Source organism: Solanum lycopersicum, chromosome 1, assembly GCF_036512215.1.
Source record: "Solanum lycopersicum chromosome 1, SLM_r2.1".
Classification (NCBI taxonomy): Eukaryota; Viridiplantae; Streptophyta; class Magnoliopsida; order Solanales; family Solanaceae; genus Solanum; species Solanum lycopersicum.
In genome coordinates, this window is record NC_090800.1 from 93,094,330 (window position 1) to 93,105,661 (window position 11,332).

Genomic DNA, 11,332 nt, shown 5'->3' on the forward strand with positions numbered 1-11,332 from the left:
AGCATGATAGACCTTGCATCTATCGAACTAAGAGCAAAAGTTTATCGCACACTATTTTCATGCAAATATCTAAATACATTTTTTTCTATTTAGAGAGAGGGGGCTTCAAGTTCTTAGGAGGAACCGTACGAGACAGCTCACGGCATTAGTGCATAGATAAGTATTCCTCTATTTTTTATTATTTTTTTAATTGTCTCTATTAGTTATTTACTTTAACAAATTAAAAAATAATAATTTATTTTTATTTATTATATTCTAATTCATTATTTTAAATAGTTAAATTTTTTTTTAAAAATCATTTCATAGTTATTAAGAATAAAATTATTAATTTAATATATTCATAATTACTATTATTTTATATGACTTTTAAGTACAAAATTACTAATTTAATGTGCATTGAATGCTGATAGTATTTATCCAATTTATGTTTCTAGAACAACCAAAATTACGTAACTTTTAAGTGGTTGTTCTGTTCGGTAAATCTTTACCCGATCATGGTTCTAGAAAAACCAAAAGTACATAATTTGTTCAGGGCTTATTTGATTTGAGGGTAAATTTATTTTGAAATTCATTATCTAATTATTACTTTTTTTTTGTTAATAATTATTTGAGGGGTATATTAAAATTAAATATTTAAAATTAAATATTTAAGATTAATTATAAATTTAAATAATTAAAAAGTAATTGGTTATTTTTTTCCAATTCTATATCAAAATATTATTTCATTTTGTTCAATTAAAAAGTTATATTAAATTTTAATATTTTTGCTATAGTAAAATTATATTAGTCAAATTATACTTTATATTAAATTCTCAAAGCGAAGTACATGCCTGACCTTACAAAGACAGTGTATATTTTATTGATTATATTTGTTAAATTAATATATGTTAATTTTTTTTTGTTTGTTTAGAAAATATAACAAGAAGTTGTATTTTAAAAAAAATTACTAAAACCCTATTTTTACTTTTTTCACTTATACGTTTTCTTTTTCAATTATGTAAATTTTCTTTTTTCAAATTTACCCTCTATTTATTTTTTTACTTTTTTTACTTATATAAATTACATTTTATGTTTCAATCACTTTAAATTTTTAAAAAAGTAATATTTAAATTTAAAATATTTATTACAAAAAGTAGAACAAACACAACTCTAACTCTTATTTCAATTTTGAAATATTCATTTCTTATGACCAAAACCCCAATTTGAATTTACTGGTTATCTAGAAGAAAATTCCTAAATGATGCAAATCTTTCCCAGACACAAAACTATCATAACCAGAATAATTTCACATAATATAATAATTTTAAGTCATGGTTAACCATTAAAAAATGTTGCTGGACAAAAAAGAGTATTTAATCAAAATTGTCTCATTGTGAAAAACTGGCGTTCGCAGATCCACTTGTTGATAAACTCAATTTATCACATGTTGAAATTTATAGAGATTGGAGTGGACCCACAGTGCATTTAATTACAAAATTAAATATATGAAAAAAAAACTTTTTTAAAAAAATGTTTTCCTTCGTACCAAACACACTCTGTATGATAAAATATTTTTCAAAAGCCAAAAATAATACTTTAAGAACAATTTTTTAAAAGAAATATTCTTGAGAAAAATACAAGTAGAGGTATTTTAATTTTAATTTTCTTATCAAATACTAACTATTACTTAAAAGCGCTTTTTTAAATTTATTGTCTAAATATAAAATATTTTCACCAAAAATATTTTTCTTGCAAAATACTTGTAAGATAAAACTTTTTAAAATAAGTTGATTTAAGAAGTTTAGATAAATAAATTATTAAGGATTGTTCGGTGTGATAGATAATAAGAAGAGTTAGTTTCAGAATAATTTGTGAATGTCTTTTAATTCGTAGATTGCAAAAAGTCTGAAATAATTTATCCTAAGTTAACAATTGCTACTAAGATAAGTAATCTCTTTCTGGAATAGTAATCTCAAAATAATTTATAATGAGATAAATTATGTAAAATAACTAAAATACTGCCTTTAAACTTTCTTTTATAGATCACTTTTACGTTCGAATTCACTAGGTAAGGGAAACACTTCCAACAATTTATTTATTTTTATCATTTTCAAAAATTTAAAGTTCAAAATTCTCCTATAGAATATCACGAATATTTCACTATCATCAATATTGGTACGCAAGAGCTGTGTCACATCAGAGACGAATTCAGAATTTAAACACTTCGTGAGTTTGTGTACACCAAATATGATCTCTAAGCTAAACTTTAAATAAAAATAATAAAAAAGGCTCTAGTTGAATTTAAAAATGATCTTATGATTGAAAAATTCAGCTAGCACCAACATGACACTTTTATGCTCCTCGCCGGTGCACTATTAATTAATATTCTAATTTATGTTAGTTTTTCAAGATAAATATGTTATATATATATATATATACACATATTAATTTTTTGAAGTTGATGGGAGCACATGTCAGAGGCGAAGCTATATATATATATATATATATAAAATTTTTAACACAAAAAATTAATTTACAAAAAACTAATTAATTCATCCGAATTCATAAATTCTACCTACCTTCGCTTATAAAACGGACACCCACCCTACCGTGTAGGTCCGCCTCTGTGTCACATGAGTACTATGAGGGTCTATATATTTTAATGCTCCTCCATTAAACTATCCTTTCCAACTTTTGTTTTTTTACGTTAATGGACAAATTAAAAGAAAATTAATCAATTAATATATATATATATATATATATATATATATATATATATATATATATAGCTGAATATCATTTCGCTGATGTGACATGTTTTAATGATCAAGAAATTTTTATTATTATTATTTTTCAGATTTTGGAGGTTTTTTCTATTTTTTATGTAAATGAATTTTAATTAAGGCTACAATAATTAATATATTCTAATTAATTATTAATTAACATGTAAATGGATTGAAATTAAGGCTATAATTTAATTAATTTATTTTAATTAATGTGTAGTAAAGTAACGTGATGTAGCTGTTTTTCTCTTTCTGCCCACTATCAAAAATCACAAATTGACATTTATTTGCTGTAAAAAAATTCAACACCCTCGATAATTTCATGAAACCTAGTAAATCATTAATCATTAATAAATACTAAATGTACAAGTAAGACATTAAAAATCCACGATAATTGTAACGTTAACATAACTGCAACATTAACAACAAAAGAAATACTAATCTTATAAATAGTACTGAATTAGCTATAGATTTCAAATACATTATGAAAATTATTGGGTTTTTTCTGTTTAATGTATCATTACTCTCATCATAGTTTTCAGTTATAATCTAATTTATTTATCAAATTTTATAAATCTGTAAAGTTGTAATTTTTTCTTTTCTAGATTTTGCAGATAAAGAAGGTATATGTGTACAATGTGATGCTGGGTGATGCTAAGATATTAATACATCATCACTCTCAGGTCATTTTCTAATTTCTTTATCAAAATTTATTTGGATATGTAGAATTATATATACGTATATTGTGTAATAATAAATAAAAATATGCAAGCATTTTTTCCCCTATATTTTGAAGATAAAGAAAGTATATGTGTACAATGTGGTGCTTGATGATGTTAAGATATTGATGGATAAATTCTTTCGTTAAAGTAAGTGTCATGTTTAATCTCATATCATTCTGTTCTTACTTAGAATTTTAAAAATAAAATCATCAATTATAAATATCTTTTTGTAAATTAAAGTCTATAAAAACTCAAATATATATATCAAAATAAAATTATTACGAAATCTATCAAAATATATATATTAAAGAAGCTCAACATATCAAAAATCAACAGTCAAATTGTGAATATTAAGAATGACGATCATTACAGAGCATTAGTTCTTTCTTTCTATCATTTTGATTTACAAAGAATGAGAACTATTGAATATTAAATGATATTACAAAATTAAAAGAAGAATATATCAAATTAATTGGAAAGAAATAAAAAAGAAAAAGGTAAGAGACAGAAAATTCTAAACATAGTAAATAAATAATAACCATTTAAAAGTTAAAGAAAATAAATATAGTGTTATAAATAATTTGTATTATAGTAAATGTTTTATGTGGAGTCCTTTTAGAATATGGTTAGGAATCCTACTTGGGATCAAATAAGTTTTCCCTATAAATAAAGGGTTTTCCTTCATTGTAAATAAGATTTGAGAAATATCTATGAATCCTAAATATACTTTAAGAGAAATAAAAAGTCTTTTCTCTTCTCCCCACTTTCTTCTTCTAATTTTATATAGTTTCATAACACGTGATCAACACGATTGTGCTATTCTTAAAGAATTATGAAGAAGACGGGAAAAGTGCAAAAGAGATCTTGCATAAGTTATGCAATAAGGTTCTTATATCTTCAAGGTATGATTTATCTTTACGTTATAATTATTTATCTAACAGATCTGGAGGTACCATCTAAAGTAAGTATTTAAAGAGACTTGTAGACTTTCTATACGTTTAATTTTAACCGACTGGGAAGAGAATTTCTTAATTTATTTTAATAATTAAATAAGCACAATTTAGTGAAAGATATGTTTTCAATCTTTATATGAGGTAGGTGATTTATTAAACTATATCTATTAACTTCTAGTGTTGATTATAAGAAATCATTAATCTCAGTTTTGTGTATAATTATAATATATAATCATATTAATGATCATCAAAGTGATAAAATTGCAATTATTTTCAAAGGCTCGAGGTTGAGCCTCATTGTGGATAAGACAATGAATTTAAGTTATATCGCACCAAAAGAATAAGTCGATGGATTTACGTCCAATCGCACCAAGAGGGTAAGACATCAAAAGTCTTGATGCTTTGTGATGAAAGATGTTGGATTCAAGACCCTCATTGATTTATGACATAAGACGTTGGGTTATAGACTCAATGCACCATATTGATGATATTATGATAACAAGGGAAATAATGAGTTTTTGATAAAATTAGTCATGAAATATATCTCGTTGAAGCATATCCATTCCCCAAAGTGAATGTAGCAGTGCATAAATGTCTAAAAGAAGTCAATTGATTAAATGATGCACATGAATATGGAATGAGGTACTAAGTTACCAAAATTTGATGTACTTAAATTATTGTGTTCCATTCATGAAGAATGAGAGCATTTGATAAATGGTAAAAAGACAGATTCATTTTTTAGAGTGAATGTGGTGATAAGCCACCATGCTAGACGTGAAAAAGATAGCAACCTTTGGTCAATGATGTGGTATCACCAAGAATGTCTCTAAGAAGACATTTATTATAATAAAATTTCATGTTTTATCTTAAGGCTTGTATTGGACAAGAATTAGTGCAATTGAGGCACATTCTATGGTAAATAAGAAGTTTACTAATTTAATACTTTCTTAGTTTGACACAATTGTTTAGGACATCGTTAGTCTATAATGTTTGAACGAATTATGAAAAATTAAAATGGACATCCATGTAAGAATTTTTTTTTTAAATGGTGAATTTTTTTGTACTCTTTGTTAGCAAGACAAGTTAATTGTGAGACCATCATATACGAAAGTTGAGACTGAATTCTCTGCAGTGTAGGAACGTATACAAATATTTGTGTACATATTCATCCACCTAGTGGATTGTTTAGATACTTAATGGTCCTAATAGATGTTTTTTTCTTGATGGTTTCATGTGTGTCGATTGTTATCTCGCATCTTAATGTTTGTAAAAAATGTTGGCACGAATAATACGATTACATGCATAATTTTCTGATAATTAGAATAATATATTTAGTGATGGAATCACGACTCACCTTTAGACGAGGTAGAGTAATTGAGGAAAAAAAGAATATTTAAAATGTACTCTTAGAGTATTAAAGTTGAACTTTTCTCATATTATAGTAATAAATTGAGAATTTACTAAAGCAAAAAGGTACATGACATGATAAATTTGGAGTTTACAAGTACTAATAATTTATTAGTTGGCTGAATAATTTGGTCATTCCAAAGATGTGCCTACTGAGTAATGGACATACATTTACATTGAAAAACTAGAAAATTCTTCAAGAATTCTTTTGTTGTTTGTTCTCATGACAAGTTGATTGGATCAACTAATGTTGAGATTAAATATCTAAATTTTGAAATATAAAAAAGATGAATATGGGTCCGTTCACCTATCATGTGTCATGATAAAAAGATGTATTTATAAAATAATCACACGTGCATTTGTTGTCAACCTGTAGTTTGACATTCAAAAAATTGTTGTGCAAAAATAATTGAGTTAAGAGCACAATTTCAGAATATGTAATCAAGACAATTTATCTTGATAATATTGATAAATACTCAAGATGTTGTGACATTAAATGTCAAAGATAGTGAAATCATTGCTTGTGAAAATAAAGTTCCATGTGTTGATCTGAAATATGATACCGCATACAAAAATAACTGTATGCATCAAATCAATAAATTATGATCAGATTTTCTTTCAATCGATTTATGGTCAAGGACCAAATATTTTTCATTTGATTATTTTGGTATGTAGTATATAATCAATGAATATGCAATGATGCACAAAGATAGATTCTCCAAATGATTGAGATACATGTTAGTTTGTCTAACATAAGGGGGATACTAGAACAACACCAAAAGTTATAAATACTCCTATTGAATGTCCCTTAAGGATAAAGTCTATGACATGCATGAAGTATGATAGACTAATCAATTCTAAATAAAATAATCCTTGAAAAAGTGGGAGGATCAAAGAATCAAAATGATCATAATAAGGAGACAATGTGCTCTTGGAGAGCCTACAACATAACACTTTATGAAACCTCTTGAGAGGGGTAGCTACCTAAAAATAATGAAGTGATGAGATCTCAATAAGTTTTATCGTATTGTGAATCGATACAAAATGGTATATCATTGACGATATCTTTGATACAATAGCACAAAATATTGTAAAAGATTATGAGGATATGAATTCTATATCTATTAAAACATGCTTGCGTAAAAATAATTATCAAGTGAAAAGTGAAATGATGCATCTTGGTAAGCGTAAAGCTTATTGACTTGCAAACTAGGCACTAGAAGATGTCATACATCTAATATTGAATGTTGTCACTTGACAAAATTGATATGAAAATATCCAATGGGTTCAAAATCTAAAGCATATACAAGTTTTTGAAAAACTTGTTTATCATCCTCATAAGGATTAAATAAATTCAAAATGCATAGAGCATATGAATATTATTGTGCAAGTTGATGACTAGAATTGAAATTCTTGGCAATAGATTATTTGCTTAAACAAGTTGAAATAAGGAACTTGCAGAAATCTTTGATCCTGAAAGGAATATTCATAAAAGGAAAAAGAAGAAAGCATATTTCGTCAAGGTTTTCCTACATTATGGGCTCCCAAGAATAGTGATATCAACATGCAAGAGGTCTGTTCAAGTAATCTTATTGTTGATTTATTCATCAAGTCTCTATCAACTACAACTTTCAAGAAGATGGTGCACAAGCTTGGAGAACGAAGATTCTAGTCTTTGAATTGATATTGTCATTAGGGGGAGTTAATACGCGATATATTCTTTTTTCCTCACAAGATTTTGTCCGACTGGGTTTTCCTTGTAAGATTTTTAATGAGGCATTCATAATGCGTATTCTTAGATATATGTACTCTTTTTCCTACACTAGATTTTTTCCCACTGAATTTTATCTAGTTAAGTTTTAACGAGTCACATAATCTAACGACATTTAAGGGGAGTGTTATAAACAATTTGTATTATAGTGAATGTCTAATTACGTGGAGTCTTTTTAGGATATAGTTAGGAATCCTACTTGGGGACCACATAAGGTTTTCCCTATAAATATAAATAAAGAGTTTTCATTCATTGTAAATAAAATTTGAGGAAGATATGTGAATCCTGAATATAATTGAAGAGAAATAAGAAGTCTTTTCTCATCTCTCTACTTTCTTGTTCTTCTTCTAATTTTATATAGTTTCATAACATATAGCATATTAAGTTACATTGTCTTTTATTTTATTTATAAAGTAACTTAAATATAAACTTTATGCTACAATTTCGTTTCCTTATATGCTTTTTTCTAATTTATCAATTATACTTTTTTTCAGCTTTTATGTTTACTCTTAATTTTTAATTAAAGGATATAAAAACAGCAAAAGTTTTTTCTTTTATTTTCAATCTTTGGCCTTCTACTCATTTTTATTAGTATTTTGTTCTTTTTGTTAATTTCTTTTGTCGTTTGCTTAATTAGAGAGTCATTTTATTTTTTTAAAAATTTAGAAGTCATTTAGTTATTGATGTTCTACTTAAAAAATCACTTTAACTATTGATATTTCATTTAGAAAGTTATTCAATTTTTCCAATCACAAAATAAAAGTATACTTTGTATAATTATCTTAAATTAATTTAATATATGAAGTTAGAATAACAAATTATTCGTAATATGGAAGTTATTTTTATTTTATTTAATTCAAATATTTACAATATAGAAGTTCTCCTTTTTGTTTACTCTTTTGCTTTAAAATTATCTTCAATGTATTTAGTTTAGATGTAGTTCTATTTGGGTAGAATTTTCATAATAAAAAATGTTTTGATTTTTTTTAGCATCATAAATAATGAGAGCAATTGTAGTATAGGTGACCTATTTAAAGTGGGATGGAGGAAATAAGAAAATAACAATTAACTTTGGCACTATTTTAATTAGAGAATATAAAAAAATAGACAAAATTAATAAAGACTTCATATAATATAGTTAAGCAGATAACAGTGTTACTGTAAGATTGATGAAAATAAATTAACTATTTAATAATTGCGTGAAGTGCGGTCAAGTTTCCTAGTTAAATAAAAATAAGAGGCAACTCAGATAAGAAAGGAGAGAGATCAATGGAGATATTTTTCAGAATATTTTGTACGGTAAGAGATATTTTTTTAGGTGAGTAAATAAAAAATTCTTCCTTGAAGGACTATATTAAAAATTAATAATTATTTAACAAATTAATAAGTGATTTGATAACTTTTTAAAGAATATTAAATATTTAGTAAACTTAGGTCTCATTTGTTTGCACTTAATGGAGGTCTGAATCTGAATTAATCAAATTCGCCTCTTTAAATATGTTTATTTTTTAGGAATGAATCTTAATTATTCAGATTCAATTCATTAAGTTTGTTTGTTTTATTTCCTTATAAATCTCTTAATGAGTCTGAATATAAATGAATCAGATATATAACACACTCTTAACACCATTCGTACTTACAAGTAAGACTCCTTAATTCAATTACATCATGACAATTCATATTTTTTTTCTTATTTAATTAATATTAATTACATGCTTATCAATTTCATTTATTTTTACTAACTTAATATACGTCTTTTACTTTCATAAATTAATCAATATATTTGAATTGACAAGCACTTCATGATATAATATTTAGCACAGTTTCAGAGAATTAGAAAGTACTAATTATTTGATCGATAACAATAACAAACTTCCATTATAAAATAAAATATTTTCATATACATTATATTATTATTCTATATAAACTGTTTTACATTGCATTATGTTAGATTCTTAAAGTTTTTGAGTGTAAAGATAGAATAGTCATATTAATGATGTAATTTAATGTTAAATTCTTAATAGATAAATTATATTACCTTGTTACGATAAAAATGTTCAAAATATTATTTTCTATGTGAAAAACTACTTTACTAAAATGAGTTTTTTAAAATATTTTATTGATAAAGCATTTAATTTCATATGTACTTTCAGATATTGAAAACAAATCGTCTCAATATAATTTAATGTTCAGCTTCAGAGACAACATCTTAATAATAAGATGTTTATTAAAAATTTTCATATCTAGATCTTAATATATATCTTAATATTTAGATGTGTATTTATATTTAGATGGTCTAATCTTAATAAAAAATAAATAAGACCTAAATGTTAGTTAGATCAAATAATAAGAAAATTTAAAAAGTAATAATTATTTAATTTTTTCACAGTGAATGATGAAAGTCATTATTTGCTCGTTTGATAAGAAAACAATTCTTTGAAAAAAAATTATTTTCTAATAATCCAAAGAAATTACCTATTCATGACAAACAATTACTTTGGTGACTTCTAGAAGACATGCATGATATACGAAAATACTTTTTAGTCACTATTTGGCCTTAGTTTATAATAAATTATGTCTTTTTGTTTTGGATTTTATAAATATATATATAAATTTGTATAAATTTAACACATAGTTATGCATGTCATACGTGATATAATAAACGTAGGATGTCATTTAAGATGTTATATTGGACGCGAATTGTTACATAAATGCATATATTTATTTGTTCAATTCTATATAAAATTAAAATTTACATGTCAAAACTGAAAGATATAAATATCAAATTAAATAACACGTTTATGAATTATATTTTTTGAATAAATATCTGCATCACACATCCAAACAACTTCTTAGTGGTTTTGGGTTGCAATTATCACTTATTTAATTCTTTGACAAGTGCAAAAAATCCTAATCCATCATAATTAAGTCATTTATTTACTTTCAAAAAGAAGGAAGAGAACAGTATATCCACTGAATTAGTTGAAGTAGCACCATAGAAGAATAGGAGTAAAACCTACTAATCGTGCCAGACGCGGTATAAGTCATTAAAAATCTAAACTCCATACCCCGTTTCAACGGGAAGTTCGTCAAACAATGTGGGCTAATAAATAATTAAATAATCATCTCAATATAATACTAATAATATAAGTATAATATTAATGATTATATAAAATAATAATCTTTTAATGAAGCAGTCAGGTGTTAAGTAAATACAGTCTTATAATTAGGCTTCACACGAAGTTACAAACCATATCAGAGTAGAAATCACACCTAACCACTTTACAAATAATTTTATAATATTTAGTTGAAAACGATGGTATATGTGGTGAAAGGGTTAATGATTTTGGATAATAATATCTTTACTGAAATTTCTAGAGAATATTATAAATTATAATATACGTAAAATCTTATTACATTCCTGTGAATTAGAGAAATAACTTTTAAAAGATCTTTAACTCATTAATTTTTGAGTATGAAAAAAAAATATAATTTTTTAAAGTAAATTTTCATATCGTTTTAATCACAATGAATGAATCTAATGTAACTGAAAAGTATGAAGGCACGATGAATCACTTTTTATATATTAAAGACTTGGATGAACATAATATATATTACCTCTTACTTATAAGTTACTATATCTTTAGAGTTGAAGATGGGTTTGGTTCTCTTAGTCGTATCAAACATATGGATTAATATTTGTGAAATTAGATCTTA

At 25.0% G+C, this 11,332-nt stretch overlaps 1 long non-coding RNA gene across 1 annotated transcript; it reads left to right on the top strand.

Moving 5' to 3' along the window:
* Positions 1-3,256: 3,256 nt before the first annotated feature.
* LOC138339109 (uncharacterized) lies at positions 3,257-7,666 on the top strand. Its single transcript, XR_011212164.1, has 2 exons — positions 3,257-4,386; positions 7,306-7,666. It is a non-coding gene; the product is annotated as an uncharacterized lncRNA (long non-coding RNA).
* Positions 7,667-11,332: the final 3,666 nt, after the last annotated feature.